Source organism: Euprymna scolopes, chromosome 8 (assembly GCF_053919585.1).
Source record: "Euprymna scolopes isolate OS-2025 chromosome 8, ASM5391958v1, whole genome shotgun sequence".
Classification (NCBI taxonomy): domain Eukaryota; kingdom Metazoa; phylum Mollusca; class Cephalopoda; order Sepiida; family Sepiolidae; genus Euprymna; species Euprymna scolopes.
In genome coordinates, this window is record NC_136489.1 from 31,979,493 (window position 1) to 32,001,527 (window position 22,035).

Consider the following 22,035-nt stretch of genomic DNA (forward strand, 5'->3'; position numbering starts at 1 on the left):
TCAGAACTGAGGTATCTGTTGGAGCAGTAGAAGGATTCCACCATTTTTCCAGCGACCTGGGCAATGGATACGTGTTCCATTTCAGGTCAGGAGTAAAGGTCAAGCCCAGAAGCGTGTCAAAACATGAGCCTCCCCTAGACGAGAGCCGTTCATTTAAATTGATGCCAGATTAGCACCAGAGCGTTGATGATGTAGAGATGGGAGCTTGATTTTAGATGCATTAAAAGTAACCAGCCATTTCTTTCCCTATTGTACCACGTTCTCAAGATCAGAGGAGAGAGAGAACCAAAGAGAACTTGGTCGTTTACGGTGTTTGATGTGCTACCATAGATTGTACGATGATCTAAGGATGTGATTTGGAAGATCATTAATGTAGATCAGGAAGGACCCTTATGGGATTCCAGCATTAATACTGAGGGCTTTTGATTTTTGCCCATCAACTACTACACTAATGGCTCTATCAGAGAAAAATGATTTAATAATTGAGAGAAGACATTTTCCAGTTATACCAGTTATATAGCGTCGAGAGATTCGCTAATCCTATGAGATATAATTGTAAGCACGTTTGCTGTAGATCTAGCAGAACGGAAAACATATTGCACCACTAAGAAGGTTATTTTTGCTGAGATGGTTGACTACTTCTATATTAATCACAGATTCTAGCATGATGCACTGGAGACTTATTGGTCTGTACTGAGAAGGGGATGACTGACCACCTGAATTCTTAAATAGAGGGCATACTGATGAGAGTTTCCTAGATGTTGGGGAGCATTTTTCCTTAAGACAACGCTTAAATAACTAGTTCTAGTTGAAGCTTTTTGAACACTATAACTGGAATGCCGTCAGGGCCAGTTGCTTTACTGGAATCAAGGTTATTGATTAGATTGGAAACATCACATACATATATTTGTATGTTGCATTGCGTGTTTTCAGATACACAAGGATACAAAAACAATACAAGAAAAATAACCAGATATGATGCAGAACGTTTAGTATCATCTAGATTATGCATTCTTGGCATTCGGAAAAAGATGCAACAACTCTTCGTTTTTTTTCGTATTTTTTTCAGTTTTCAATAATCATGCTCACATTCTTTCAATTTTTTTTAAGTATTTGAGCTCCTATTCTTCTGATAAGCCAGAGTGGAAAAATTCTTTTAATGAGCCAGATCGAAAACCTTTCCAAGTTAGAATAATAATTAAGTGACTGTTTCTGCGCGACGAAACAGGTGCTTTCAAAATTGAATATTTTAACATGCTGAAAGAAATGAAAGATGAACACCATATTGGAATTTATAATATGGAAGTTTGTCATTTACATGTTCTGTAGTTATAGTTAACATAAACTAGCTTAAGAAATAAAAGTATTGGTATAAGTAAAGGGTGAATATAATTTAATAAATATTATTTACCATTAACCCCCCCATATATATATATATATGTGTGTGTGTGTGTGTATGTGTGTCATATTATTAGGACTATTGTTATTGATACTTTTAAATACAAATTTCTGTATTAAACGTTAATCTACTTAGCTATATATAATTCCTTCTTATCTTTTGCTCATTCATCTTTTCCTTCTTTTTCTTCTCTTTCATCCCCATCTTTGTCTTCGACTGTATTCTCTTATCATCTCTACTCTTACATAAAAGGAACTATGTGTGTGTGTGTGTGTGTGCACGCGCTTGCTTGCATGTGTGTGAGTTCGTTCCATATACTCTGAATTGGCTTCAATTTCATACGACTGTACAACGTCGGGTCTCCCTGATAGTTCTTAGCATTATCCAAAATTGGAATAAGATCTTGCGCTTTTTATGCACTTAATTCTAAATTTGATTCTTGTTTATTCCATTCTCATTCTCGACACATGCCCCTGTTTTCCAGCCTCTGCATCCCCCTCTGACCCTTCGTTTAATTCTCATCATCATTATTAATAACTTTATCAATATTTCCAATTTCAAGCCAAAATCTTCATCTTTAAAAACATCTAATACTACATCTCATTCTGCCTTTTTGTCTTTTCTTCTTGTCAAACTCCTTCTTTTCTGATTCCTCTTTTTGCTCGTTTTCTTCTGTTGTTTTCCCGCCAAATTGCTATTCAGATTGTTCGGAACGCACTAAAGTGGAACGCTCTTATCTTATTAGATTCAACCTTAGAAGACGCCAGCTTCATTCAAATTGATCGATTTACATAGTTATTAACTTTTTATGTTGTAATTGCATTTAAAAACAGAACGTCCTTTTTTATCAGTTTTGCTTTCTAATGAGATTTCGCATATCGCTTAGAATAGAAGCGAATCTGCCGGGTTCAGCTGTTTTAGAGATGTTACCAAGCAAAACAGCACTTCACAAAGAAAGAGTTGTTTGCTAATATTAACTTCAATCAGCGAACGCTCAAAAAAGATAGACACATTAGTCTCTTTATTACTCTAAATGCATTTTTGTGAAAACAGTCATAATTTCATCAAATGCCATCCTTTAAGAACTGCGCCCTTTCCCAACCGTCCACATTTTACTCCACACACAAACACACACACACACACACACACACACACACACACACACACACACACACACACACACACATATATTTTTATTTTCAATTTGACTTTATATAAGCAGTAATTTGTTGCTACACAGTCATGAGCATGTTTCAGTCTTCTAGTATTTAGTAATTAGTGACCTCTTCAGGCAACAACGCTTATTTTCGAAAGCGGAATTCTTAATAAAAAACGAAAATCAACTTTCAGCAAAAGAAGCCCTTTTTTGTGAACGGGTCAATGGGTGAAGTTCAGTTTTGCGGGGAACAGAATTGATTGGGTGCGTATTTGTTAGTTTATTTATTTTTCGATTTGTTTATTTACTCATTTACCCGTGTATTTATTCATTCACTTTCATGTTGGTATAAGGGAATGTAGTTTATATATATATATATATATATATATATATATATATATATATGAATCCATTTCTATATAATATATTTTGAAAACGAACAGGTGACCCGTTCCCGCCTCCAAGATCCTCAGATAGGATTAGATCAACAAACAGTGGGTATGCAAATGCAGTTAAGTAAAATAAAATGCAAACGTAATCTTTTTCTTACTCATTATATCTACTTTTCTTTCTTTTAACTCAGGCTACAGGTTAAATATAATTAAGTGTGGGGATATTCAAATATATTTACAATAAATTATTTTAATACTTCAGTTCCATTAACTATTATTAAAAACAAAATCTCACGCACATATTAATACACACCAACACACACATATATATGTATAGTAAAGGAGAGACAGAGTGGGAGTCGCACAGAGAGAAAGAAATATGTAAAAAGATGTGAAAGTGAGAAGGTATACAGCGTATAAAAAAGAGCCAACGAACATAAACTTAAAGCAGATGAGGGTAACTATAATTAAACATAGTAAGAAACTATGATATTGTACAGTAATTTATAAATACAACAAGACTAAGGATTAAAATTATTTAGAACAAGAGACAACATGGGAAAAATCAGACTATTCTAAAAAGACATCGAGCAGCAGCGATGACTCGCAGTTGAGAGTTTGGATCTGGCTTTTTCTTATAAGCTCAGTGCTGATATATGCAAACAGTAAATTCACTTTCTGGCTAGGACAACCAAGGACCATCTCACAGGCGAGCTGGACACGTAACAAAGCTTATAAAAACGTCTATTTTGGAATGTAACGGAAATCAACCGGTCCTTTTTCCGAGGATCCGACTTCGAAGAAAAGGTAAACAATTCAGCAAGGCTACCAGCGGACCCTGACATTAATACGATACATACACATGAACCTTTCTACTTGAGTAGGACTTCCTAACCTTGTGTTTCCTTCTATATTTATGGGCTCATTCTACTATTAACATCTTCTGTCTACTCTGCTCTAACTGACAAAGATAATAATTAAAATTGTTTTTTTAATGTAAGACTAAGGCTTTGCCTACCTTTTACTAAAAACAGTTGGAACATATAAACTTCAATAGAGGTTCGTGGTCATTTATTCTACATTTTAATTGACTCCGTAGAACACGGAGCCTTTAAGAGTATTGTTGGTTGTCTTCGTTTTTTTTTCTAATGCTAAAACTTTCATTGCCTTTAAATCTTCATCAGTGTAATATTTTCCTTTTACCTAAAAAGTAAAAACCAAGCAAAAAAAAAACAAAAAAATACAAACAAAAAACAAAAACAAAACAAAACAAAAAACAAACAAACAAACAAACAAACAAACAAAAAACACATTTTTACTGCACACTTGTCACTGAAAATAACGAAACATTTTTCACGGTCAGACACTATTTTTACTGAAAGAAAAGTATTTTTAACGGAACACTTTTTACTAAAAACAATTGGAACACATTTTTAACTGAATATTTTCCAGTGTAAATGCTGAAACACGCTCTATTAACTGAAAAAAAAACCAACAAAAATAGCTTCAAATATCGATAAAAATCACAGTAGATTGAAAGAGATTAAACGCGTCATTTGCTGTCAAATTGTTTCCGTTTTATCATAATCTCCCTACATAAACGCTCACTCTGGATAATATTTAAATAAAAAAAATGGGATCACTTGACAAAATTAAACCTACACGGCGTAAATATTATTCGTGACAAGAATCATATTCTCCCTAATCTCGCAACTAGCGGAGACTCACAAAAATTCTTTTCACTGAAAAGCAAAATATTTTTTTCATATATTAAATAAACCTTCACTGAACATTCGAGTGAACATTGCCACAAATAAATTCCTCCCTGGCGATTAGCCATTAAAGAAAACCTTCCGTTGTTTTTACTTTTTTGATAAAAGGAAACAACTTAAAACATTTAGTTTTTCACATAAAAAAATCAGGAGTGTATTTCTGAAGGAACAATGTTTCAAAACTAATTCGATATTTAACAGCAAGTAAAAGCAACTTAATGCCATGAAGTTCACTGGAATAGATAACAAGTGTTTTTTAAATTTAAACACGGTCGTTGGAACAAAGCCCATTTCACACAACTCTCAGCCACATACTAAATCCTTTCTACTTCACATTTCATCAATCGACGAAATACTAATGCTAACATACAAGCACACTCAAAAAACTGTTTTTAACTTGAATAAACCCTTTTTTTTTGATACCGGAGGCCAATACAGGCAGGGAGGTAATTGTCAGAACAGCAGCGACACGTCCCAGTTTGTATCGGCCTTTCATTTATAAGTTCTTCACTGATAGGTGCAAGCAGTCAATTTCCCTTCTGGTTTGCCCAATAAGATGCCATCTCCAAGGCGAGAACAAGTGACAGAGATTAAAAAAAGCTTAAATGCAGGGAAACTTCCTATTCGTCAGCACGCAGTATTGACAATATCTCCTGATTAGAACCAAACTTTTATCTTGGACTCAACAGGACTCATTCAGACCTTTGGCCTTGTGTTCCATTTAGACAAGGTAATAAATAATCCAACATGGTTACTCTGGAAGCCTGGCTTCAATGGGGTACACTCACATGAATTTTTCTACCTTCTTATCTCAGCCCATACTAATTAACTTATTTTAATGCTAACTACATTTTTATGCACAGAGATAATTAAAGAAAATAATGAGTCATCGTCTTTCTATTTATAATCATTTGTGCTAAGAGTATTTATAAAGGAAACTGAAACTAGCAACGCCCATCTATAACGAAATAGTATAGAGACAAAGAAAGTGTCGGGTCAACTGATACGCTTGTGAACCTACCAATAATAGGCAAATAGAAATTCATCAGCACCAATATATCAACAGTACTGCATGCAAACTCTGATAATATATCTCTAAGGATGTAGATTAGCCTGGTGTTTGGAAAAATTCTTGTGCGATAAAACAAATCAACTTTACAAGAATGAAAAAGCTCTAGAGATTTACTATGTTTTAAGGTGCAATTTGTATTGACGATGCCTTCAACAGCTGCGTTTGAAGACTCCCTAAGCTTACATGAATCAACCGACTTTTTCAATGACTTAAAAGCAGCATATTCCCCACATAATTAAGCTGTGTACGGCATAGTTTCCAAGTCAGCAAATACAATTAAATCCAGATCAATCTATATAAATAAAACAGTACATGTATGTGTTGTTGTTCTGATAGGTACATCATACTAAGCTCTTGAAGCGCCTGCTTCCTTAATTTTGTATTCTGTCGAGTAGGGTATTTATGTTGCTTTTTGATTAAGTTTTTTTTTTTTTTTTTTACTTTTCCCGTTTTGATATTATTTTGTCATTGTCCCACGGTACATTTCGCTTTACCTTGAGATTCAGAGGTATACCCTTTTTTGCTGCTTCTTGGTGCGATCTTACGAAGTTTTCATAGGTGGTATTACCAGTTGGTTCCTGCTCTTGTGCTCGTAAAGCATCAAATCTGTTTCGCAGTTCGAATATGAATCTCTGTTTGATCTGATTGTCGTGCGACAACGTTAACCAATTGTAGAGCTGTCTAGATGATTTTTTAGTTTTGTTAGCTCGTAGACTTAACTTCAACTTAGAGGTTACAATCCTATGATCAGTAGACACACCATAGAAACTGCCATCAGCTTCACAGTTATGACAGCTATTGATCCACTTCTTATTAAAGATAGTCCAGTTGTGCCTTGTCTCCATTTGCGAATTAATGGATCCATGTTACATGATAAGGGCTGTCCCCCTTTCATGTAAGTATAAAAAATAGAGAGATTTAGTTAAAATGAAGATGATATAGCATAGACGAAATTCGAACCTTGTAATTTAGGTTTAGAAATAGATTACGTATGAGAATTAGAAAATGGAATGTAAAACAGCTTAGAGATAAAATAGTTTCAAGAAAAGAATGTGCACTGTCAATTTTGTTATGAAAATTCAATTGAAAGAATGCAGCTACAAGATAATTTAATAAACATGTTTTAACATATTGGAAATATAGGTTACTGAGTATAGGTTAAAATTCCTTTTGTAAAAAAAAGGAAAAGTTTTGGACACGTATGTCCAGAACGCGTGTGTATGACGTCATGGAAAATAGAAAGTTCTAGAGATAGTTAGAAAACTTGGGAGTTAAGCAGACAGAAGCAGGGGGAGAGACGGAGAGGGAGTTTGAGAACGACAGACGATAGTCAGCAGTTTGGAATTTGAACGTCTAGAAGCGAGACGGACACTTTGAAACTTATTATGTGAAGCTTTGAATTCTTGATGAGAAAACCACGGCCGGCCGTGAGAAGAAATAAACCCATCATGTGTTTTATAAACGTCGTCTCTGTGTTGTGATTCCACCAAAAGGTAAAGTGAATTGTTATTATATGTCTGAATGTCTGTGTTATAAAATGTCATGACATACACATCTCATATCTACAATGTGAACTCTACATCTCATATCAACACTGAGACTGTCTGAACACTATCTCTTCACTCTAAGAGCTTCCATTACAATTCTAAGAACGAACAATCTTTGTAACATCTCTCAACAACATCACTCCCTCTCTAAGTCTTTCAACATAATAAGACTCTCACTATTAATAAGACTTAACAACGAACGATATAACAACAAGAACAATAATAAGAAAACATTTATATAACAATCCAGAGCTTATCGGGTCTTTTCTGAAAACGGGTATTCATGCATTGTAGGTTGTTTTCAAGGAGAAAAGTTAATAGATACTCTCCATTTCGGTTTGTTCCATCATGGAAAAAGAACCTATGCTTGCTGTCTTCCCGTCCTATGTGCACATTCACGGCAACCGCGATAACCAATAAACTATCTTTGGGGGCACTATTTCTGAGAGTTCATCGTAGAAATTCAGGATCTCTTGCTTGTCATTGACGTTGGTAGCGCTGTAGCAACAAATCACAGTAGTAGCAGGATTACCACTGAAGGTAGCAAGAATTATCCTGTACGTATCAGAACAACAGAAGTATGTTCAAGAACAAATAGATCGAATCCAGAATGCAGCAGATAACAAACAATCATATCTGGCTTGGCAAGTGGTAAATGAGATATCTGGGCGCAAACGACCTCTCAAAACTAAGTTAAAGGCAAACAGCCCGGAAAATGCATGCTCGAAATGGAAAGCACATTTTGTAAAAGCTACTCGGACCCCCCCCCCCCGAAGTGACAGACCAACCAATTCAGCCGATTGTTGTACAGGAACTCGCTATTGAGAAGGGTGATTTTACAATGTACTAAAGAAGACCAAGAATTGTAAAGCTGCAAGTTTAGATAACATACCTCCTGAAGTATTGAAGACAGGTGGCTTCAATGACATCCTTCTTAATTCATGCAATTCTGTATATAAACAAAAATTTATTCATATATGGAGGGAAGGATGCATATTTCCCATCCCCAAGAAGGGTGACCTAAGCATACCAAGCAACTACGGAGGAATAAGACTCACTCCAATTGCAGCAACAATCTACAAACCAAAAATCGAAGAAGTGCTCAGGAAGAACAAACATGGATTTAGAAAGAATCGCAAATACTTATTGTTAGGAGACTAATTGAAGGAGTCAAAGACAAAAAAATTGAGGCAGTCATGACCTTTGTAGACTTTTCCAAAGCATTCGACTCAGTACATAGAGGAAAAATGGCCAGCATATTAAAAGCATATGGCATTCCAAATGAAGTAATTAATGCTATCATGATGCTATATGAGCACACTCGAGCAATGGTTAGGTCGCCAGATGGGGACACTGGATTTTTCGACATCCGCACCGGGGTTCTACAAGGAGATACTCTTGCTCCTTTTCTTTTCATTGTCTGTCTTGCCTTTGTACTTCGCACCTCTGTTGATATACACAACACGCTAGGCTTCACCCTAAATGAATTCAGAAACAGACGTCATCAATCAGCACACATAACTGATGCAGATTACGCAGACGATATTGATTTGTTCGCAAACAACACTGCTGATGCGCAAACACTGTTACGTAAGATAGAAAAGTCTGCAAATGACATTGGTCTCCACATTAATGCGGATAAGACAAAGTTTATGACTCTCAACGTGAAAGGAGAGTTAGGACTCTGGTTGGATCAACACTGAAAGAAGTCGCTGATTTTACATATCTGGGCAGCAACATAGCTTCCACAGAGAGAAAAAGCGAACTTCGCATCTCAAAAGCATGGGCCGCATTAAATGGGCTGCGTTCAGTATGGACTTCGGGACTAACTAATAAACTGAAAAGGCAGTTCTGCAGGGCAGTGGTAGAGCCTGTCCTTGTTTACGGTGCTACAACCTGGACACTCACCAAAAGATTGGAAAGAAAACTAGACGGCACATACACTCGCATGCTATGAACAGTATTAAATATATCTTGGCAAAATCATCCCACGAAGCAGCAACTTTATGGCAACCTACCAGAGAAAGAGGCCTACGATTTGCTGGTCATTATCTGAGGAGGAAGCATGAATTGGTGAGTGATGTATTACTATGGACTCCACGACACGGACGCGCAAGCAAATAACGACCTAGATCCACCTACACCCAGCAAATAGCACACGACGCCAACTGTGAACCTGAAGATCTGAGGCAGCTGATGGAAGACAGGAAACTCTGGAGAGGAAGAGTCACATTGGTCCAGGCAAGGAGCCTGTCATAATGATGATGCTGATGACATGTATGTGTGTGTGTAAATATCTAACAGATAAACTTTTAAACTACTGGTCACACAACACTGAAGTTTTCAGGAAATAATATTCATTAAGTAAGGATGGTTTATAGCGAATAATATTTTTGTTTACATGCATGAATAACGCGTACAGACATCGGCAATTTTACATGTAAAATGTAGATTAACACACAGACATTTTGTGCAGTCGTACGCATGCGCACACTTAATAAAGAACACAACATGAGGGTGGAACATTAGATGATTTGATTTAAATTCTAGCTGATAACACCAACTCTTTTTTTAAAATTTATTTTTTATATATTTTTTTTTCTTAAAAAAAAAGAATGAAATAATACGCAAATTTTACCCGCGGTTTTTAATTTGTAAGCCTTTTATTTTACGATCTCATATTTATTTCATATATATTTTGAAGATGGAGGTGGTGGAAAATAGTATACGGAATACGAACCGTGCTGAAATAATAACATTTAGAAAGCCATTCTTAATATGGAGAGGGAAAGGTATTTTTTAAACTATTCTGTACTTTCACCTAACAATTTATTAAATAATAAACTGAAATACAGACCGTGCTGAAATAAGAGCGTTATTGTTTAGAAAGCCATTCTTAATATGGATAGGGTAGGGTATGTTTTTTACTATTCTTTACTTTCTCCTAAGAGTTTAAAATAATTGTCTCAGTCATGAAGACCAAGCAACCAAGTTGTTTTTACCAGGCATTATCTCCTCCTTAAAAACAAATGGGGGGGGGGAAGATGAGGTCGCTGAACTGCTGCACCAGGATAGATACTACGCTTTGATCTTAGCAAAAAGGCTAAGTAAGCGTAATATAGTTTCCTATAAGCATTATCCCCTCCTTAAAAACACAAAACAAAGCAAAGATACAAAATAATCGACACAGAATATATATTTTAAGAATGGGGGAGTATGGAGTTAATCCCGCAAATGGCTGAAGCAGTTTACGATCTCGAAACACTTTATTTTATATATATTTTACAGGAAGGGGAAGTAGGTCAGGCCCGGAAATGGCTGAAGCAGTTTATGATCTCAAAATTACTTTATTTTACATATATTTATAAGAGACAGGGAGGATATGAAGCCAGCCCCAGAAATGGCTATGGCTGTTTAGAATACCAATATTCCTTTATTCCATATTTATTTTTAAGAGGGGTGGGGTGATATAGAGTCAGTCCCGGAAATGGCGGAAGCAGTTACTGATCTGACATTCGGAATACGGACCGTGCTGAAATAATAGTGTTATTATTCAGAAGGCCATTATTAATATGGGAAGCGTATTTAAAAAAAAACTATTTTATACTTTCATCTAACAATTAAAAATTGAAAAATGGCATACAGGACCGTGCTGTTATTATTTAGAAAGCCATTCTTAATATGGGGGAAGGAAGATATCTTTCACCCAACAATTTTATAAATAAAAAAACTGACATACAGAATAAGGACCGTGCTGAAATATTAACATTATTTAGAAAGCCGACCTTAATATAGGCAGGGGAGGGTTTTAAAACTATTTTGTACTTTCACCTAACAATTTATTAAATAAGAAATTTACATACAGAATACGGACTGTGTTGAAATAATAAAGTTATAATTTAGAAAATCATTTTAATATGGCGATGATATGAGTTAAAATGATAAAAATGATTGTTGAAATTAGTAACATATCCAGGAATTATTAAAAATGATGAAATGTGAGTTAATTGATTGGTGTTTTTTTAAAATGAAATAATCAAACCAGACTATATAAAAGTCATTATGTTCGTAAGGGTAGAGCGATAATGTGGATTAAAATCATGAAAAATAATTGTCGAAATTAGTAACATATCCAAGAATTATGAAAAATTATGAAATGTGAGTTAATTGATTGGTGTGTTTATAATGAAATAAAACACCCAGACAATATATCAAAGTTATTCTTTTTGTAAGGGACGGAGTGATAATGAGGGTTAAAATTATAAAAAATAATTGTCGAAATTAGTAGCATATCCAAAAATTATGAAAAAATATAAAATGCGAGTTAATTGATGGGTCTGTTTGTAATGAATTAATTGGTTCAGACAATATATCAAAGTTATTATCTTAGCAAGGGGGTAGACGATAACCTGGGTCAGAAATATCAAAAATGATTGTCGAAATTAGTAACAGATCCAAGAATTATCAAAATGATGAAATGTGAATTAATCGATCGGTGTGTTGGTAATGAAATAATCAACTCAAATCATATATCAAAGTTATTTTTTTCGTAAGAGGGGGGCTATAATGTGGGTTAAAATTATGACAAATGATTGTCGAAATTAGTGACATATCCAAAAATTATAGAAAAATGATGAAATGTGAGTTAATTGATTGGAGCGTTTGTAATTAATTAATGGACCCAGGCAATGTATCAAAGTTATCATTTTTGTAAGTGGAGACAATAATGTGGGTTATAATTATGAAAAGTGATTGTCGAAATAAGTAACATATCCAGGAATTATAAAAAAAGATGTAATTTGAGTTTATTGATTGGTGTTTTTTAAAGAAATAATCAAAGCAGACAATATATCAAAGTTATTATTTTTATAAGGGGGCGATAATGTGGCTTAAGATATGAAAAATAATTATCGAAATTAGTAACATATCCAAGAATTATGAAACATGATGAAATGTGAGTTAATTGGTTGGTGTGTTTGTAATGAAAAAATCGAGCCAGACAATACTACAAAGTTATTATTTTCGCAAGGGGGTGGGTGGAGAGGTAATGTGGGTTAAAATTATGAAAAATGATTGTCGAAATTAGTAACGTATCCAAGAATTATGAAAAATTATGAAATGTGAGTTAATCGATTGGTCTGTTTAAAATGAAATAATCAGCCCAAATAATATATCAAAGTTAGTACCTTAGTAAGTGAGAAGACGATAATGTGATATTAAAAATGATTGTCAAAATAAGTAACATATCCAAGAGTTATGAAAAATGATGAAATATGTGTTAATTGATTGGTGTGTTTGTAATAAAATAATCAACACAGACAATGTATGAAAGGTATTATTTTCGTAAGGCGGGGGGAGGAGGCGATAATGTTGGTCAAAATTATGAAAAATGATTGTTGAAATTAGTAACATATCCAAGAATTATAAAAAATGATGCAATGTGAGTTAATGTATTGGTGTGTTTAAAATTAAATAATCGGTCTAGACAATTTATCAGTTTCTGTAGGTAGTTAATATTTTTCTTAATTTTCAATGTTAAATTCACGGAATGACGTCACAGTTTTAGGGGTGAGGAGAAAAACACATAATTATGTTGCTTTTTAACGTGCTCTGGAGTTCTCTATGAATTAACAAACTTCACTTTTGAAGTGGAACTGGATGGAGTAAAGTCCATTTTGGGGTCACTATGCAATTTCCCGCAATGTCCTATTCCAAAAATATGGAATAATGATGGAACCATGTTCCGGAAATGAAATCGTTTCTCTTACTAATGTGTTGTTGTAGTTGGTGTAGAAAACGAGGAGAACTACATTAATATTGGAAATTGCGGTAAAGTAAAAGTTGCCTAATCATCATTCGCGTTAATGCATTTATGTAATTATTTGGAAAACCTGCTGAGTTATGGTAAAGAAATGATATCCTTTCACTTAAAATGATAGTGTTAGTAGTAGGAAAGAAAAGGAAACAGTAATGTGGAATTTTTAGTGAAGCAAAGGTTGCCTAATCACTAAGCTTTTCAACATATTTATTTATTTGTTTGTAAAGCTGGCTGAGTAATCTTCCAAAAATGACGTCTTTTTTCCCTAAAATTTTGTTGTCGGTAGTGGGGAAAAATGAAACAGAGTAATGTAGAATTTGATAATGAAGCAAGGGTTGTCTAATCACTTAACTGTGTCAATGTATTTATGCATTAAGTTTAAACTCCTGCTGAGACATCTTCCAAAAATGACAAAATTTTTCTTACAATAATAGTGCCGATAGTGAGGGAGGAAAGAAACGCTGTAACGCCGAAATTTATGCTGAAGCAAGGGTTGCGAACTCATTAATCAACACAATGTATTTATGTATTAATTTGGAAATCCTAATGATCCATCTTCTATGATTTCAATTTTCTTAAAATTATAATAGCCTTGGTGGGAAGAGAAATTATTTCATATATGTTGTATAATACCTGTCGAGAGTATGTTAAATTGTTTCATATATGCATATAAATTACCCGTCCGAAGGGAGGTAAACATATTTTAAATATGTGTGGTAAATTACCCTTCCTAAAAAGATAAAATTATTTCATATACATTCTGTAAATTACCTCTCCTAGAAAGGTACCATTACATGGGTAATAGCCGCCCTATGGTAGGTAAACTATTATTTTGCTCGAAATAGCAAATGATGCATAGACATTAAAAATTCCTCTCTCAAAAGAATAACAATAACAATTATATTCAAAATTATATTCAAGATCAACTTAAATGTTCTCATTCTTTATACGGTGCCGAGTAACGCCAGGTAGCCCTGCTAGTAAATAAATAAAGATACAGATAATTCACGTTCCTGTATTTGACACCGTGTTTAAAAGTGTCTTTTGCGTACATGGTCATTCATTTTTGCCCAGGAAATCGCACTTTATTTTTACTACAAAACAAAGAAAGCACGGAATTTCAATTTACTCACCTCTTTCTAACCATCTACCTAACTAGTCAGATAGGAATCAAAGGTACATAAGCTTGAACCTGAATAGGCCTCTCTGAAACAGTTATATCTACCTACACTCTTTGTAGATTTCTCTGAATTAGCTTTAAGTATAATATACTGTACTTCTCTTCATGGCGTGTAATATCTTACAATGGCACGAAAGTAAATGACGAATGAAGTACGGAGTTGGAATCATTCACAAGTGATGGTTCTTGGTAAAGATGAAAAATTACAGGCACGTGGATGTGAAAATATTTACTATTCAATATATTATACATGTAAATAATTTATAAATTGTTTTTATTGTTTGCCATTGCGTTACGAGGGGAGTGAATAAGTAATGCACCTGACCCACTTCCAGTTGTCTGATCTAGGTGAAACTTTGCATGACCAATGATTTATATCTCTACGGTTTATATGACAAATTACAGCTCTGAACTAATTGTGGTTTCTGTTTTACAGGTGTTTGAACTGAGTCAGTTGTGAAATGGAGCCTGTTGAATGTCGAGCAGTGATCCGGTTTTTCTATTTGAAAGGACGCACACCACAGGAGATTTTTGATGAAATGAAAGAAACCTATGGTGATAATGCCCCATCATATGACCTTGTAAAACGCTGGCATCCTGAATTATAACATGCCCGGAAGTCTGTGGAAACAGCCCCCAGACATTGTCGCCCCCCTTCTGCCATTGATGAGGCATCTGTCCGTCAAGTTAAGGCTGCCATTTTGGAGGATCGGCGCATTACTATTCGCCAAATAGCTCAAGATGTCAAGAGGGTCTGTGGAAACTATCATTCATGACCATTTGCATATGCATAAGGTGTCTGCCAGATGGATTCCCAGGTTGCTCACACCATTCCAGAAGCGAGAACGCGTCGAGTGCTCGAGGATGAATTTGGAGATGTGCCAAGAAGATGAGCCAAAGTTTTTCAAAAGACTGATTGCACAGGATGAAATCTGGCTCCATCACGATGATTCAGAGACCAAAGCCCAGTCAATGCAGTTGAAGCACTTGGATTCACTACCCCCAAACAAGGCAAGGGTGCAGCCCTGCGCTGACAAGGTCATGCTCACAGTCTTCTGCGACCAGGACGGAGTAGTGATGACAGATTTCCTGGCAAAGGATACTACAATTACAGGTACCTATTATGCTTCACTTTTGAGGAAATTAAGGGAAGCTATCAAAATCAAGAGGCGGGGCAAGATCAGCAAAGGTACCCTCCTCCTGCAGGACAACGCTCTGGTCCACAACTCGTATGTCGCCAAATCAGAAGCACGGGAGTGTGGTTATGAAATCCTCCCCATCCTCCCTACTATCCTGACATTGCACCCTCTGACTTTCACCTCTTTCCAACCATGAAGTTGTTTTTGAAAGGAAAGCGTTTCCCAGATGATGCAGCCTTGAGTTCTTAAGTCACGTCCTGGTTGGAGGATCAACATGGGGTGCTCTACAAAATCGGTCTCCATAGCTGCATCAAACGATGGGAGAAATGCATAACTCTGGGTGCTTCCTATGTAGAGAATGACTAATAACTGTGCCAAGTTTCGTTGCTCTACTGCTATGGGAAGTGGGTCAGGGGCATTACTTATTGCACGCCCCTCGTAGTCCTACGCTAAGTTGGGCTCTGCAATAAATATTCCCGTTGTACTTAACATGATTACATGCTTGATCAGAGTCTGCCTTAGAGAAACTATTTTGCAAGGCGGTTGGCCATCTACCTATAATATAATATAATATAATATAATATAATATAATATAATATAATATAATATATATAATAGCGAGTTTTGCTACAGGATCTAAATACATGCACGAATCATATAAGTCGTCATTCGCTTATTTTTTCCTGGGAGCGATGCGATGTAATAGTGCTTTTCTGATGTCGTCATAACTGACAGGGTCGATCAGTGTACGAAAGGCGTTCCAAAAGTAATGTATCCTATTTTTCCTTCCACCCAAATAGATAGGAGGGACTTTCAAATTGCATTGTCATGATGGTTGAGCATATGGATTCATTACCTGAAAGTTTCCTCTGTCTGTTGCAGATATTGGTGAATCTCTAAGAGAAGCAATCCTTAGCATGCGGAAATATACCTTTATATGATAACGGCAACATTATTATTTTTCTTTCTGTTATTTATTTTTCCATTCCTTTTCTTTGATGTGTTAAGGCCTTATTAAGCTACGTTGATCCGTCTATGTTTTTTATCCTCTCAAATTCTCGTCAATGGGATTGCTTTGAGACTTGGTTCATCTCAACGGAATTTTCTATCTTTCCTTTCTGATCTCGCTATATAACACAGATGTTCGCTTCGTTTCTCAGCCTTGTTCACAACATTAGTATATTATTTTAATGTATTTATTGTTTAAGTTGAATCTACTTGTGTAGCAATTTCTTAGACAATATTTAACCCCGTAAATTTATATTTCTAAGGAATTCGTAGCTAGCTAGGTTTCCGACTATTTTCTTTCTTAGCTTAGTCATTTCTTTGGCACCGTACATGTTTTTCTGTTGTTCTAGTATTACTTTTGCTTAAATCTCATTCTATTTGCTCTCATTCATCTTTTGTCTCCTTTTTTTTTAATGTCTACCCTCTCTTCTTCATCACAGTAAAACTCACCTTTTTTCATGTTTTATTTCAAATTTTCACTAAGATATATATATATATATATATATATATATATATATATATATATATATATATAAATCATGATTTTTCTTAAAAGCGAATGAGTTTGCGTGATTCTTTTGTGATTTCGAGTGTCTTGGAAAGCTGTTCGTAAGCATTTTGATGAGGACAGCACAGTATACATAAGATCAATATGTATCTATCTCTTCAAAATCGAAAATAAGTCATACCGTATAAATAATCTATATAATTATACAACTCTAATGGCCTTTTAACGGGTGTTGTAACCCAATATCGGGCCTAGGGCTTCCGGTTGCACATGCGTACATAAACATAAACCCATAATAATCAACGCAACAATAAAACGTATTGTTTTTATGTGTACGTTTTCAGCGTCCCAATTTTTGTTCACGTTTAAATTATCCAAACAAACAATTGTTTTACATCGTTCATTTCCGTATTACGTTTAAGTTATTTTTAGTTTATTCTCCATTTTTTAATACACCTTTCTTAAAAAACATTCATACATTTTCTTCTACACTACCAACATAAATAAATAACCTCGAAAATATGTTCTTTTTTAATTTGCGTTACATATAAATAATCAACGCGGCAATAAAACGTATTGTTTTACTGTGTACGTTCTCAGCGTCTCAAATGTTGTTTTTGCGTTTAAATTAAAAGACATATAAAAATTTAAATTTAACTAAGTATAATGTTATCTGTTCAGTGCACACCTATAAGTATGTCAAACCACTTATAATTCAATGGCTGTAAGTTTTTTCTCCAAAATAAACAATTGTAAACAGAACGACTCATAGAAATCTATCTATATTCTTTTGTCATTTTAATATACTTTCATAGAAATGTTTCTGTTATGTCACAAAAAAACCTATTTGCTAGACAAGTTATGTCACAAAAACTATTTTCTAGACAAGGTTCAAAAGAGAGTCGCCAAACTGATAGGTGCTGAACTGTCATCTAAACTAGCCTCTGTCTCATCGACGAAATGTTGCCTGTCTTACAAGTACTTTAACGGTGAATGCTCTGACGAACTGCAAGCACTTGTGCCCCCTTTGAGGTAAATACCCCCGACAAACCCGACAAGCAGCTAAATCCCACCATTAACAGTAGAGATCCCTAGATGTAAGAGTAGTTTCTTCCCAAGAACAGCTAGACTTTGGAATTCCTTTCCGGGTCCCTGCTACCCCAACTGTACTGACATACTAAAATTAAAGTGCAACGTGAACCGACATCTTGCTGTCCAACTCCCTACACAGTATCCTGATAGTAGCCCCCTACAACAAAGTGGCAATGTGCCTTGTTTGGGGTGAAAATGTAAAAAAAAAACCCCAAAACACGATTTTGTTTACGTTACAAGTGTCACGCTCATACATTAATTCCATAGCTAATATAACATACTGACCCAACGGGACACGGGTAGTCTAGTATCCTTATATTACTCTTTCAATTATGAGGATGAGTCTATTTGTTTTCTTCGGTTGCTTGGAGACTTATGTAGAAAGTATCAGTCAAGAATCCGTTCTTGGTTATCAGCCTGATAGGCGAGGGGCCAGGAACTGCCCCGGTACCTATCGGACTGAGGTACACCGCCTAGGAGGTTTATTCTCCAATGCCTTATACGGTATACGGGTGGGGCAAGTTTGTCGCTTGTTGTTTAAGGCGCCTTTACCGGGGAATGCTGATGGGGAAGCCCAGGCAATTTTTGCTAGTTCAGAGTGCCTCTCTTTTAGAAGCACTGGCAGGAATCCCCACTTTCTGACCTTGTGTCAGATCTTGCTGAGGTAGGCAGCAAGTAAATATCTACCACATAATTTTAGATGTTTATATACGTAACTAAAAGTAAGCAAAACAGAGAAATCGTAATAGGGTCGTTCGAATGTGGAAACGGCGGGTATGATTAATTAGTCAACATAGATTATTTAATATTTATAAACATTTCTTGGCAAAAAGGTCAATCATTATAATGGTGTAACTGCTGAATTTTTGAGTGGGTTTTAAAAGCCGTTTCTAATCAACTATATATGATAAATATCAGTTATATATCGCATACATGTCTATAATGACTATGTATCATCAAATAAGCCCGTTCCTTTTTTTTTTGTACTGTTCAAATTCTTACTATACGTTTCTCTTGTCTTCAAATCACTTAGTTCCTCGTCTTTCGACCGGCAAATATCCTATTTCTCGCAATATTTAGCAATCTAATAAAAGCCGGCATTCCTTCTCACTTTTCTCACTCACGCCGCTGACATCTTTTTAGACTACAATACATTCATTCACGAAGGGTTCCATTCAATTTCCACCATTATGACCTTTTCTGGTAAGCCAACACGTCAGTAACATTGAGAAATTCAACGATGTCGCTCAAAGGGAAGAGCCGTAATGGCCAACCACTTTGAAAAGCATACATCAAATAGTGGCTTATATTGGTAGGAACCTGAATAGATATTCACGAATTAGAAATACAGCAAGATAACAAAAAACTGATATATTTCAAACTTGAAAACAATTCGTTAGGTGGCCTTATAACAGAATGTGCAGATATGAATATCGAATGTTCTAGGCGCAAACATAAAACATTTTGACCTTTAGTGAAACCAAATCTTGGACGTTCATGATGAGGTATTTCGAGTATGCTCTCATTCTATATACCATTCTTCTTTACATTGTAATATATAATGTATAGATGTAACATGTATATATATTACACACACACGCGCGCATATATATATATATATATATATATATATATATATATATATATATATATATATATATATATATATATATATATATATATATATATATATATAAAAGGCTTCCTTCAGTCTTGACAGACTATGGACACCCACGGTAAGGGTGCCTGCGCGTGAAATTTTTGTGGCACGAGTTGCGCAATCTCGAACCACACCTCTCCTGAGTCAACATTGTTGAATACCAGTGGCAAACGGAGGTTCAGGGCGACTAGAAACAATGCCGAGATAAGCGGAAAGCACATACAGCGCCTAGAATTCCCAAATGGTCACCCATCTGGTATTAGCCAGGCTCAACGTTGCTTAACTTCGGTGATCTGACGGGAACCGGTGTGTCAACGTGATTATGTCATATATATATATATATGTATATATATATATATACATACATATATATATATATATACATATATATATATATACATATATATATATATATATATATATATATATATATATATATATATATAGCATAATCACGTTGACATATATATACATATATATATACATATATATATATATATATATATATATATATATATATATATATATATATATATATATATATACGGCATAATCACGGTGACACACCGGTTCCCGTCATATATATATATATATATATATATATATATATATATATATATATATATATATATATATATATATGGCATAATCACGTTGACATATATGTATATATATATATATACATATATATATATACGGCATAATCACGGTGACACACCGGTTCCCGTCATATATATATATATATATATATATATATATATATATATATATATATATAGCAGGTGGACCTTACATTGCTCGAGATAAAATGATGCTGAACGAAAGTTTCACACTCCCATATTTTTATTGTCATCAAAATTAGTGAAATCGTCCATATTTCAATCAAATCAATTGTGTGCTCCATTTGGGAACCCATTGCGGTGTGACTTAGTTCACAATACATTGTAGATTACATTGCACTATGAGAACCAACTGAAGATTTTATAAAATTATTTTATATATAATGACTTTAAACAGGTAAAAGTCAAGTAACATGTTTCAATTTTGCTATCAGAAAAACATTAATTTTGAAAGCATCCTTGCCATACCAAATACCTTACAGCTGATTTCATATGTTTGGCCTTACTCATTTTGCGGTGATAATGGCGTGAATTTAAGTTAAAAAGGAAGGAGTCAAGTATTATGTGCCAATCGTGCTTTAATCATAAACTTTCATTTCGAACGTGTCCCTTTCGTATAAAGGGACCTACTGTTTATTTTATATGTTAGGCTTTTCGGTCTGTGTTGTAACAAAACTTCTCAAATACACATATTAAAGGTGTAAACCTTGGTCAAAATCGCCTGTTCCCTTTTTCATTGAGTAATTTCTATTATGGATTCTTATCAAGACATTTCGATACAAAACTTATCAAAGAACACTGCCAGGCACATAACGTACCTTTTCATAAAATTTTATGAAAATCGGCCAACTGTTTACGTCCATAATATACGGAAAATCAAAATGATACAATGACTTACCGTAACAATTTCTGTTATATTTTTGTAACGATTTTGAGTTTAAAAAATAATCAAGAAATTTGTATTTTCTGCAACCAATTGTTTTAATCAAACAGAATTGAACAAAATTAATAAGAAAACCACATTTTCTTTTGTTTTTCGTATTCTTTTAACAAGTTTTGTTTTATGTGTTTTTTTTTCACGTATAATATGTATTTTTTAATGTTTTTTTTAAATTTGTAACTAAGGTAAACATTTTCTTTTTTTTATTCCATGAATTTTATTTCCTGTGAGGCTGGGCAACCGATTTCAAAACATAAATTCAATTAAGTTTAATAAGGTTTAAGATGAAGACAAAAAGATCATTACTAAATTTCTGTCTCCACATAAACTTAAAAAAAAAACTTTTAATAAGCTCTTGACGTTTTCAACTAACTTGATATAAGGTGAAGATATTCATCCAGTATAAAGTTGCTAGGAAGTTGAGTTGTTTACTTCATTTTATGATATGTTTTCTTCCAATATTTTCCCCAAGGATCGTCTGCTCTTTTGTCGCATATAGTCAAACTCGAGCGCATGACCACGCGAGTGGATAGTAATTTACGTCTTGTACATATATATATATATATATATATATATATATATATATATATATATATATATATATATATATATATATACGGCAGGATCATGTTGATACACCGGTTCTCTTTAGTCGGAGAAGTTAAGCAATTATGAGTCTGGTCAGTACAAGATGAGTGACTATTTGATATTGCCAGGCGCTGTATGTACTGC

General features: G+C 34.5%; 1 pseudogene; it reads right to left on the reverse strand.

Moving 5' to 3' along the window:
• Nucleotides 1–19,959: 19,959 nt before the first annotated feature.
• LOC145284181 (5S ribosomal RNA) lies at nucleotides 19,960–20,076 on the reverse strand (annotated as a pseudogene).
• Nucleotides 20,077–22,035: the final 1,959 nt, after the last annotated feature.